Genomic DNA, 12354 nt, shown 5'->3' with positions numbered 1-12354 from the left:
TTGCACCCGTCTTGGCCAGTGTGGGTGCGCACCCATCCTGGCACCCACGTTGTGACACACCCTTTAACCCACGCACCCTAGCAGCCACGTTGGCACCCACCTTGGAACACAACCTAGCAACTTGGCACCCACCCCGTGACCCACCTTGGCATCCACCATAGCAGTCGCCCACTTGGCACCCACCTTGGAACCCAAGTTGGCACCCACCTCGGCACCCACCTTGACACTTGTGGACCCACCTTGCCACTCACCCTAGCATCGACCCATCCTAGCACCCACCCTGGCACCTTTGCACCCTAGCACTCACCCATCCTAGCACCTAACCTGTGACCCACCTTGACACTCACCCTCGCACCCACCTTGGAACCCAACCTAGCACCCACCCACCCTGACACCAACCCTAGCACCTACCCACCCTTGCACCCACCCTGTGACCCATCTTGGCACCCACCCATCCTACCACTCAACCTATCACCCACCTTCTCACCCACCTTGGCATCCACCTTAGCACCCACCCACACTGGCACCTTGGCACCCACCTCGGGCAAGGTGGGTGCACACCCACCCTGACACCCAATTTAGAACCAACCGAGCATGTTACCCACCTTGGCACCCACATTGCAGCCCACCCTAGTACCCACCCTATGACCCACATTGGCATCCACACCCTAGCACCCAGGCACCTCGACACCCGCCTTGACACGCACCCTAGCACTAAACCTGTGACCCACCTTGGAACTCACCCTAGAACCCACCCACCCTGTGAACCACCTTGGCATCCACCTTAGCACCCACCCACCTTGGCACCCACTCTAGCACTCACCCATCCTAACACCCAACTTGTTACCCACCTTGGCACCCGCCCTCGCGTCCACCTTGAAACCCACCCTAGCACCCACCCACGCAGGAGCCCACCTTGGCACCCAACCTAACACCCACGCATCCTGGCACCCAACTTGTGACCCACCTTGGAACCCACCCTAGTACCCACCTTTGAACCCACTATATCACCAACCCACCTTGGCACCCACCCTATGACCCTCTTTGGAATCCACCCTAGCACGCACCCACCCTGGCACCCACCATGGAGCGCACCCTAGCACCCACCCACCTCGGCACGCACCTCAACACCCACCTTGGTGTGCGCACTGCGCCAACCTCTCAAAGACCCTATGTGGTGCGCTCCAAAGTGTACACCTTTGGTGCGCTCCAAGGTGCGCACCTTTGGTGCACACCGAGGTGCACACCAAAGTGTGCACCGAGGTGAGCACCAAAGTGCACTCCAAGGTGCACACCAAGGCGTGCACCTTTGGTGCGGTCAATGCAAACGAATTCGGAAGTTGGGGTCGATGTCCTAATCGCTGCTGCAGACTACACGTATGAGAATCGGACAAATAGCTTTATATAGGGGAGGTGTTGCGTTTGATGGGTCGACTCCCCTGGTTGTGTGCACTGCACCAACTTCAAAGACCCTGTCTTGTTTAAGAAGTCAAAAGTTGGGGTGGATGTCCTAATCATTGCTGCAGTCTACGCATGTATGAGAATCAGACAAATAGCTTATATAGGGGAGGTGTTGCATTCGGTGGGTTGACTCCCCTGGTTGTGCGCACTGCGCCAACCTCAAAGACCCCGCATAGCAGAAGAAGTCGGAAGTCGGATTTTGGTGAGCACCAAGGCGTGCACCTTTGGTGCGGTCAACGCAGACGAATTCAGAAGTTGGGGTGGATGTCCTAATCGTTGTTGCAGGCTACACATGTATGAGAATCAGACAAATAGCTTATATAGGGGAGGTGTTGGGTTTGATGGGTCAACTCCCTTGGTTGTGCGCATTACGCCAACCTCAAAGACCTTGTTTTCGTTAAGAAGTCAAAAGTTGGGGTCAATGTCCTAATGGCTCCTGTAGGCTACACATGTATGAGAATCGGACAAATAGCTTATATAGGGGAGGTGTTGGGTTTGATGGGTCGACTCCCCTGGTTGTGCGCATTACGTCAACCTCAAAGACCTTGTTTTCGTTAAGAAGTCAAAAGTTGGGGTCGATGTCCTAATTGCTCCTGTAGACTACACATGTATGAGAATCAGACAAATAGCTTATATAGGGGAGGTGTTGGGTTTGATGGGTTGACTCCCCTAGTTGTTCGCATTACACCAACCTCAAAGACCTTGTTTTCGTTTAGAAGCCGAAAGTTGGGGTCGATGTCCTAATTGCTCCTGCAGGCTACGCATGTATGAGAATCAGACAAATAGCTTATATAGGGGAGGTGTTGGGTTTGATGGGTCGACTCCCCTGGTTGTGCGCATTGCGCCAACCTCAAAGACCCTGCATTGCGGATGAAGTCGAAAGTCAGAGTTTGGTGTGCTACAAGGTGTGGTCGAAGGTGCTCACCTAGGTGTGCACCTTTGGAGCGCAGGAAAAGTGCCCTCCAAAAGTGCGCACCTTTGGAGTGCACAAAAGTGCCCTCCAAAAGTGCGCACCTTTGGAGCGCACAAAAGTGCCCTCCAAAAAGTGCCCTCCAAAAGTGCGCACCTTTGGAGCGCACAAAAGTGCCCTCCAAAAAGTGCCCTCCAAAAGTGCGCACCTTTGGAGTGCAGAAAAGTGCCCTCCAAAAAGTGCCCTCCAAAAGTGTGCACCTTTGGAGTGCACAAAAGTGCCCTCCAAAAGTGCGCACCTTTGGAGCGCAGAAAAGTGCCCTCCAAAAAGTGCCCTCCAAAAGTGCGCACCTTTGGAGCGCAGAAAAGTGCCCTCCAAAAAGTGCCCTCCAAAAGTGCGCACCTTTGGAGCGCAGAAAAGTGCCCTCCAAAAAGTGCCCTCCAAAAGTGCGCACCTTTGGAGCGCAGAAAAGTGCCCTCCAAAAAGTGCCCTCCAAAAGTGCGCACCTTTGGAGCGCACAAAAGTGCCCTCCAAAAAGTGCCCTCCAAAAGTGCGCACCTTTGGAGCGCACAAAAGTGCCCTCCAAAAGTGCGCACCTTTGGAGCGCACAAAAGTGCCCTCCAAAAGTGCGCACTTTTGGTGCGCACCAAGGCGCTGGTTCGGTCGTTGCAGGCGAGTTCGGAAGTTGGGGTCGATGTCCTGAGCGGAGGTGCAAACTACACAGGTGTCGGAATCGGACAAATAGCTTATATAGGGGAGGTGTATGCTTCGATGGGTCGACTCCCCAGGTTGAGCGCACCGCGCCAACCTCAAAGACCCTACGGTATGGATGAAGTCGGAAGTTGGGTCCGATGACCGATTCGATTAGTAGGTATGCTCATGAGGTCGGAATTTGGGTCCGATGACCTGCCATGTGCAGGAAGGCGAATGTTGGCACTGTGCGTTGCAAGGTGCACACCAAGGTGCTGGTGCGGTCTTTTTAGTCGAGTTCGGAAGTTGGGGTCGATGTCCTGATCGGAGGTGCAAGCTACACAGGTGTGGGAATCGGACAAATAGCTTATATAGGGGAGGTGTATGCTTCGTTGGGTCGACTCCCCGGGTTGAGCGCACCGCGCCAACCTCAAAGACCCTACGGTATGGATGAAGTCGGAAGTTGGGTCCGATGACCGATTCGATATGTAGGCATACTCGCGAGGTCGGAATTTGGGTCCGATGACCTGCCATGTGCAGGAAGGCGAATGTTGGCACTGTGCGTTGCAAGGTGCGCACCAAGGCGCTGGTTCGGTCGTTGCAGGCGAGTTCGGAAGTTGGGGTCGATGTCCTGATCGGAGGTGCAAACTACACAGGTGTGGGAATCGGACAAATAGCTTATATAGGGGAGGTGTATGCTTCGTTGGGTCGACTCCCCGGGTTGAGCGCACCGCGCCAACCTCAAAGACCCTACGGTATGGATGAAGTCGGAAGTTGTGTCCGATGACCGATTCGATATGTAGGCATACTCGCGAGGTCGGAATTTGGGTCCGATGACCTGCCATGTGCAGGAAGGCGAATGTTGGGACTGTGCGTCGCAAGGTGCGCACCAAGGCGCTGGTGCCGTCGTTGCAGTCGAGTTCGGAAGTTGGGGTCGATGTCCTGGTCAGAGGTGCAAACTACACAGGTGTGGGAATCGGACAAATAGCTTATATAGGGGAGGTGTATGCTTCGATGGGTCGACTCCCCGGGTTGAGCGCACCGCGCCAACCTCAAAGACCCTACAGTATGGATGAAGTCGGAAGTTGGGTCCGATGACCGATTCGATACGTAGGCATATTGGCGAGGTCTGAATTTGTGTCCGATGACCTGCCATGCGCAGGAAGGCGGAATTTGGGTCCGATGACCGAGTTGATGGCGTGCCATGCGCAGAAAGGCGGAATTTGGGTCCGATGACCGAGTTGATGTTGATGGCCCGCCATGCACAGGAAGGCGGAATTTGGGTCCGATGACCGATTTGAAGGCGTGCCATGCGCAGAAAGGCGGAGTTTGGGTCCGATGACCGAGTTGATATTGATGGCCCGCCATGCGCAGGAAGGCGGAATTTGGGTCCGATGACCTGACATACGCATGGAGTCCGACTCGGGGGCCGATGTTCGATTCGATGACTTGCATTGTGGGTAAAGTCAGAAGTTGTGGTCTTTGACCCGATTCGATGACCAGACTTCGGCTGCTTGAGAATCGGACAAATAACTTATATAGGGGAGGTAGTGTTCTCGAGCATCCTCCCCCCGTGCCCGTTTATGTCGATTGATGCTGGTGCTCGACTGGTTGGAGCGCTCGGATGCAAAAATCTTGCACCAGGATTTATCGATTGTGATGGACACGGCAAGTCTCCTGATTGCTATGCAGGAGCTCATCGTGAATCTCTATGCGGCCTTGGTATGGACTCGACCTGCGGAATGGTTCGGCAATGGTAGTCGCTCCAACACGTCCTTGCAATGGCCACAGAGGTGATTCGACTAGAGCTCCAGTCTAGCTTTTGGGTTGCTTGGCGGACTGGTATAGCCGCGATCGAGTTCCGGCCATGAACGTTTTAGATAGCTCTTGGGCTTTCTGGGACGGAAGTCGGAAGTTTGGGCTGTTGTCCGATTTGATGACCATTCTTCGGATGTGTGAGAATCGGACAAATAACTTATATAGGGGACTGTGTTGTCTCACGCAGCCCCCTCCGTGCCCCTCTATCTCGACCGATGTTGGTGCTTGAAAGGGTTGGGATCGCTCGGATTTATAAACGTGCACCACCATTTGTCGAGTGTGAGGGACGCGGCAGGTCTCCTAAATGCTATACGGGCGCTCTCTGAGAATCTCTATCCGGCCTCGACACAGACTAGTCTTGCTGAATGGTTTGGCACTGGTAGTCGATCCAACACGTCGTTGTTGTGGCCGCCTAGGCGATTCGATTCGAGCCCCCGTCTAGCTTTTGGGTTGCTTGGCGGATTTTGCCCTATCCGCAAGTGAGCTCGGTCCCTAAACGTTCGAGAAACCCGATTGCTATGCGCCGACTCTCTTTCTTGCGAGCCTCCATCTAGCTTTTGGGTCTCTACGGAACGGAAGTCGGAATCTGGGACCGTTGTTTGATTCGACGAGGCAGACTACGGTTGTGCGAGAATCGGACAAATAACTTATATAGGGGAGGTGTTGACTGGAGCATTCTCCCCCGTGCCCCTCTAACTCGACCAATGCTGGCGCTCGAACGGTGGTAGCGCTCGGATTTTCGTTGAGCGCCAGCATTGGTCGATTTAGAGGGGCATGCGAGATTCCCGAATGCTATGCGAGGGCTCTAACGGAAATGTCTATTGGTTTCGGTATGGATGCAATTGCGAGTGGTTCGGCAAAGGTAGTCGTTCCGATGCGTCCATGTCGTGGCCAAATCGATAATTCGATTTGAGCCCTCGTATAGCATTTGGGTCTCTCGATGTGATTCCGCATTCCAGTCCCTTTGGGCACTGCTTGAGCCGCATCCCAGGGGGTTCCCTTCCCAATAATCTGCCTCGCAACCCGATTGCTATGCGGTGAGGCTCCTCGGCCGCCTCGGAACTATCTGTGTATCAGACGCATCGCGGGATAAGGGGTTGGCAACGGTAGTCGCCCCAAGCGCGTCCGATGCTTGGACCATTCCGAGGCGGCCCTGAAGCCTCTTCCGTCTAGCCGTTGGGTCCTTCTCGCCGCATCCCTTGCCTCGCACCCCGATTGCTATGCGGTGAGGCTCCTCGGCCGCCTTGGAACTATCTGTGTATCAGACGCATCGCGGGATAAGGGGTTGTCACTGGTAGTCGCCCCAAGCGCGTCCGATGCTTGGACCATTCCGAGGCGGCCCTGAAGCCTCTTCCGTCTAGCCGTTGGGTCCTTCTCGCCGCATCCCTCGACTCGCACCCCGATTGCTATGCGGTGAGGCTCCTCGGCCGCCTTGGAACTATCTGTGTATCGGACGCGTCGCGGGATAAGGGGTTGTCACTGGTAGTCGCCCCAAGCGCGTCCGATGCTTGGACCATTCCGAGGCGGCCCTGAAGCCTCTTCCGTCTAGCCGTTGGGTCCTTCTCGCCGCATCCCTCGCCTCGCACCCCGATTGCTATGCGGTGAGGCTCCTCGGCCGCCTTGGAACTATCTGTGTATCGGACGCGTCGCGGGATAAGGGGTTGTCACTGGTAGTCGCCCCAAGCGCGTGCGATGCATGGACCATTCCCAGGCGGCCCTGAAGCCTCTTCCGTCTAGCCGTTGGGTCCTTCTCGCCGCATCCCTCGCCTCGCACCCCGATTGCTATGCGGTGAGGCTCCTCGGCCGCCTTGGAACTATCTGTGTATCGGACGCGTCGCGGGATAAGGGGTTGTCACTGGTAGTCGCCCCAAGCGCGTCCGATGCTTGGACCATTCCGAGGCGGCCCTGAAGCCTCTTCCGTCTAGCCGTTGGGTCCTTCTCGCCGCATCCCTCGCCTCGCACCCCGATTGCTATGCGGTGAGGCTCCTCGGCCGCCTTGGAACTATCTGTGTATCGGACGCGTCGCGGGATAAGGGGTTGTCACTGGTAGTCGCCCCAAGCGCGTCCGATGCTTGGACCATTCCGAGGCGGCCCTGAAGCCTCTTCCGTCTAGCCGTTGGGTCCTTCTCGCCGCATCCCTCGCCTCGCACCCCGATTGCTATGCGGTGAGGCTCCTCGGCCGCCTTGGAACTATCTGTGTATCGGACGCGTCGCGGGATAAGGGGTTGTCACTGGTAGTCGCCCCAAGCGCGTCCGATGCTTGGACCATTCCGAGGCGGCCCTGAAGCCTCTTCCGTCTAGCCGTTGGGTCCTTCTCGCCGCATCCCTCGCCTCGCACCCCGATTGCTATGCGGTGAGGCTCCTCGGCCGCCTTGGAACTATCTGTGTATCGGACGCATCGCGGGATAAGGGGTTGTCACTGGTAGTCGCCCCAAGCGCGTCCGATGCTTGGACCATTCCGAGGCGGCCCTGAAGCCTCTTCCGTCTAGCCGTTGGGTCCTTCTCGCCGCATCCCTCGCCTCGCACCCCGATTGCTATGCGGTGAGGCTCCTCGGCCGCCTTGGAACTATCTGTGTATCGGACGCGTCGCGGGATAAGGGGTTGTCACTGGTAGTCGCCCCAAGCGCGTCCGATGCTTGGACCATTCCGAGGCGGCCCTGAAGCCTCTTCCGTTTAGCCGTTGGGTCCTTCTCGCCGCATCCCTCGCCTCGCACCCCGATTGCTATGCGGTGAGGCTCCTCGGCCGCCTTGGAACTATCTGTGTATCGGACGCGTCGCGGGATAAGGGGTTGTCACTGGTAGTCGCCCCAAGCGCGTCCGATGCTTGGACCATTCCGAGGCGGACCTGAAGCCTCTTCCGTCTAGCCGTTGGGTCCTTCTCGCCGCATCCCTCGCCTCGCACCCCGATTGCTATGCGGTGAGGCTCCTCGGCCGCCTTGGAACTATCTGTGTATCGGACGCGTCGCGGGATAAGGGGTTGTCACTGGTAGTCGCCCCAAGCGCGTCCGATGCTTGGACCATTCCGAGGCGGCCCTGAAGCCTCTTCCGTCTAGCCGTTGGGTCCTTCTTGCCGCATCCCTCGCCTCGCACCCCGATTGCTATGCGGTGAGGCTCCTCGGCCGCCTTGGAACTATCTGTGTATCGGACGCGTCGCGGGATAAGGGGTTGTCACTGGTAGTCGCCCCAAGCGCGTCCGATGCTTGGACCATTCCGAGGCGGCCCTGAAGCCTCTTCCGTCTAGCCGTTGGGTCCTTCTCGCCGCATCCCTCGCCTCGCACCCCGATTGCTATGCGGTGAGGCTCCTCGGCCGCCTTGGAACTATCTGTGTATCGGACGCATCGCGGGATAAGGGGTTGTCACTGGTAGTCGCCCCAAGCGCGTCCGATGCTTGGACCATTCCGAGGCGGCCCTGAAGCCTCTTCCGTCTAGCCGTTGGGTCCTTCTCGCCGCATCCCTCGCCTCGCACCCCGATTGCTATGCGGTGAGGCTCCTCGGCCGCCTTGGAACTATCTGTGTATCGGACGCGTCGCGGGATAAGGGGTTGTCACTGGTAGTCGCCCCAAGCGCGTCCGATGCTTGGACCATTCCGAGGCGGACCTGAAGCCTCTTCCGTCTAGCCGTTGGGTCCTTCTCGCCGCATCCCTCGCCTCGCACCCCGATTGCTATGCGGTGAGGCTCCTCGGCCGCCTTGGAACTATCTGTGTATCGGACGCGTCGCGGGATAAGGGGTTGTCACTGGTAGTCGCCCCAAGCGCGTCCGATGCTTGGACCATTCCGAGGCGGCCCTGAAGCCTCTTCCGTCTAGCCGTTGGGTCCTTCTCGCCGCATCCCTCGCCTCGCACCCCGATTGCTATGCGGTGAGGCTCCTCGGCCGCCTTGGAACTATCTGTGTATCGGACGCGTCGCGGGATAAGGGGTTGTCACTGGTAGTCGCCCCAAGCGCGTCCGATGCTTGGACCATTCCGAGGCGGACCTGAAGCCTCTTCCCTCTAGCCGTTGGGGCTTTCTCGCCGCATCCCTCGCCTCGCACCCCGATTGCTATTCGGTGAGGCTCCTCGGCCGCCTTGGAACTATCTGTGTATCGGACGCATCGCGGGATAAGGGGTTGGCAGTGGTAGTCGCCCCAAGCGCGTCCGATGCTTGGACCATTCCGAGGCGGCCCTGCAGCCTCTTCCGTCTAGCCGTTGGGGCCATCTCGCTGCATCCCCCACCTCGCACCACGATTGCTATGCGGTGAGGCTCCTTGGCCGCCTCGGAACTATCTGTGTATCGGACGCATCGCGGGATAAGGGGTTGTCACTGGTAGTCGCCCCAAGCGCGTCCGATGCTTGGACTATTCCGAGGCGGCCCTGCAGCCTCTTCCGTCTAGCCGTTGGGGCCATCTCGCCGCATCCCCCAGCTCCTCGGCCGCCTCGGAACTATCTGTGTATCGGACGCATCGCGGGATAAGGGGTTGGCAGTGGTAGTCGCCCCAAGCGCGTTCGATGCTTGGACTATTCCGAGGCGGCCCCGCAGCCTCTTCCGTCTACCCTTTGGGGCCATCTCGCCGCATCCCTCGCCTCGCACCCCGATTGCTATGCGGTGAGGCTCCTCGGCCGCCTGGGAACTATCTTCGTATCGGATGCATCGCGGGATAAGGGGTTGTCACTGGTAGTCGCCCCAAGCGCGTCCGATGCTTGGACTATTCCGAGGCGGCCCTGTGGCCTCTTCCGTCTAGCCGTTGGGGCCATCTCGCCGCATCCCTCACCTCGCACCCCCATTGCTATGCGGTGAGGCTCCTCGGCCGCCTTGGAACTGTCTTCGTATCGGAAGCATCGCGGGATAAGGGGTTGTCACTGGTAGTCGCCCCAAGCGCGTCCGATGCTTGGACTATTCCGAGGCGGCCCTGCAGCCTCTTCCGTCTAGCCGTTGGGGCCATCTCGCCGCATCCCCCACCTCGCACCCGGATTGCTATGCGGTGAGGCTCCTCGGCCGCCTTGGAACTATCTTCGTATCGGACGCATCGCGGGATAAGGGGTTGTCACTGGTAGTCGCCCCAAGCGCGTCCGATGCTTGGACTATTCCGACGCGGCCCTGTGGCCTCTTCCGTCTAGCCGTTGGGGCCATCTCGCCGCATCCCCCACCTCGCACCCCGATTGCTATGCGGTGAGGCTCCTCGGCCGCCTTGGAACCATCTTCGTATCGGACGCATCGCGGGATGAGGGGTTGTCACTGGTAGTCGCCCCAAGCGCGTCCGATGCTTGGACCATTCCGAGGCGGCCCTGAAGCCTCTTCCGTCTAGCCGTTGGGGCCTTCCCGCCCCATCCCTCGCCTCGCACCCCCGATTGCTATGCGGTGAGGCTCCTCGGCCGCCTTGGAACCATCTGTGTATCGGACGCATCGCGGGATAAGGGGTTGGCACTGGTAGTCGCCCCAAGCGCGTCCGATGCTTGGAGCATTCCGAGGTGGCCCTGAAGCCTCTTCCGTCTAGCCGTTGGGGCCTTCCCGCCCCATCCCTCACCTCGCACCCCGATTGATATGCGGTGAGGCTCCTCGGCCGCCTTGGAACTATCTGTGTATCGGACGCATCGCGGGATAAGGGGTTGGCACTGGTAGTCGTCCCAATCGCGTCCGATGCTTGGACCATTCCGAGGCGGCCCTGCAGCCTCTTCCGTTTAGCCGTCGGGGCCTTCCCGCCGCATCCCTCGCCTCGCATCCCGATTCCTATGCGGTGAGTCTTCTCGGCCGCCGCGGAACTATACCTGTTATTGCTACTGCATCCTTCGGCTGGTAACCTCCTCTGCCGCCTTGGAACGTTCTCTTTGTCGGACGCGTCGCGGGATAAGGGGTTGGCACTGGTAGTCGCCCCAAGCGCGCCCGATGCATAGACCGCTCCGAGTTGACCTTGCTTTCAGCCTCTCACATGCATAGACCTCTCTGAGTCGACCCTGCAGCCTCTCACGTTTAGCCTTTGGAATCTCGCCTCACAACATGATTGCTATCCTTGATGCATCCCTTGCCTCGAGCCCTGATTGCTTTCTTGGCTGCATCCCTCCTCTCCTCACAGCCCGGTTGTCATCACTGCTTCATCCGTCGCTTCATGCATTCTGGCTGCTGGGCCCTTCCCACCGCACACCTCGATTGCTATCTCTTCTGCATCACACACCCCGATTGCTATCTCTGCTACATCCCTCGGCTCTCACTTCTGCATCCTTCGCCTCCCACCTCGATTGCTATCAATGCTGCATCCGTAACCTCACACCCCGATTGCTATGCGGGGAGGCTCCTTGGCCGCCTTGGAAATTTCTGTGTGTCGGACGCACCGCGGGATAAGGGGTTGGCACTGGTAGTCGCCCCAAGTGCGCCCGATTCTTAGACCGCTTCGAGGTGACCTCGTAGCCTCTTTCGTCCAGGCTTCCTGCCTTCAACGCCCTTTTTACACCTCGATTGCTATGCGCGGGCTCGTTGGCGTCTATCACCTCTCTGCGAAGAGTGGCACGATGATTGTTGGGGTAAATCGTAGCAGTCCGATCTCTGGCCTTGGGCCATTGTGAGGGCTGATCGATTTCCTGTGCGCATCTCGTGTTCGCCCAGTAACAGACTCGACGACTTGTAATCGGTCTTGTTCCCGATTGTTCCTGGAGGTAGTCTTCGGAACTCTTGGATTTGACCTGTCACTCGAACTGTCCTCTTCCGAGGATGCTTGTGTGTGTGTGCTTGTGCCATTTCCTTGGCGGTATTAACGAGATATTAAAGAGCGGAGTGAGCGCCTCGCCCAGCTATGTTTGGGGCTCTCACTCCCTTACCCGGTGTGCGACCGCTTTGCACGTAGGTTGCGGAGCATCGCGACTCTTTCGATGTTTGGCGGTTGTCTTCCGGTGATGCGTTGGTCCCGAAGTGCACGTTACTAGCATTTCTGCCATTGTTCTCGATCTTTGGCACGTTCCTTCGTTGCAATTGGATATATATCTCCGTTTATACGCGCAGGCTTCTCCCGCCTATTCAGCGCTGTCCCACTCTCAGCACTCTCGTGGTCTCCTTGGCTTCTCTCTCCCGTGAGCGAGCTCTCTTCTCGAGTCTTTTCCATGTCCCATGGAGGTTGCCTTGCGAAATTCGGGCACACAAACGTGACCGGATAAGAGCGGAATTGCCTATGAGGAGAAGCTCACCTTAGGGAGCAGCAATGCCGAGTGTTTCGACAGAGGGTAGAGGGGGCGTTGTTTGGGCGGTTGCACAAAAGAGTGCTACGGTTGCACTGAAGGTTGCTTCTTCGTCTCCGACGAACTCTTCGAGGCAAAAAAGCTTGTATACGGGGTCGAGGTGGGACTGTTCGTGCGAGTTGCGCCACCAAAAGTGCGTAGGGGGCATATACCTGGGAAATGGATGTCTCTGAGTGGCCTTACTCGGTCGCGTGCACGGTGCATTCTCTAACGGCAGGACTGTCGCGAGCATGTGCGGTTCGGATGTTTTCGGGTAAAGGGTTCCGTACGGGATGT

This window comes from Cryptomeria japonica, unplaced genomic scaffold, assembly GCF_030272615.1.
Source record: "Cryptomeria japonica unplaced genomic scaffold, Sugi_1.0 HiC_scaffold_83, whole genome shotgun sequence".
NCBI lineage: Eukaryota > Viridiplantae > Streptophyta > Pinopsida > Cupressales > Cupressaceae > Cryptomeria > Cryptomeria japonica.
The sequence above is the reverse complement of the archived record's forward strand: the minus strand, read 5'-3'. Positions refer to the sequence as shown.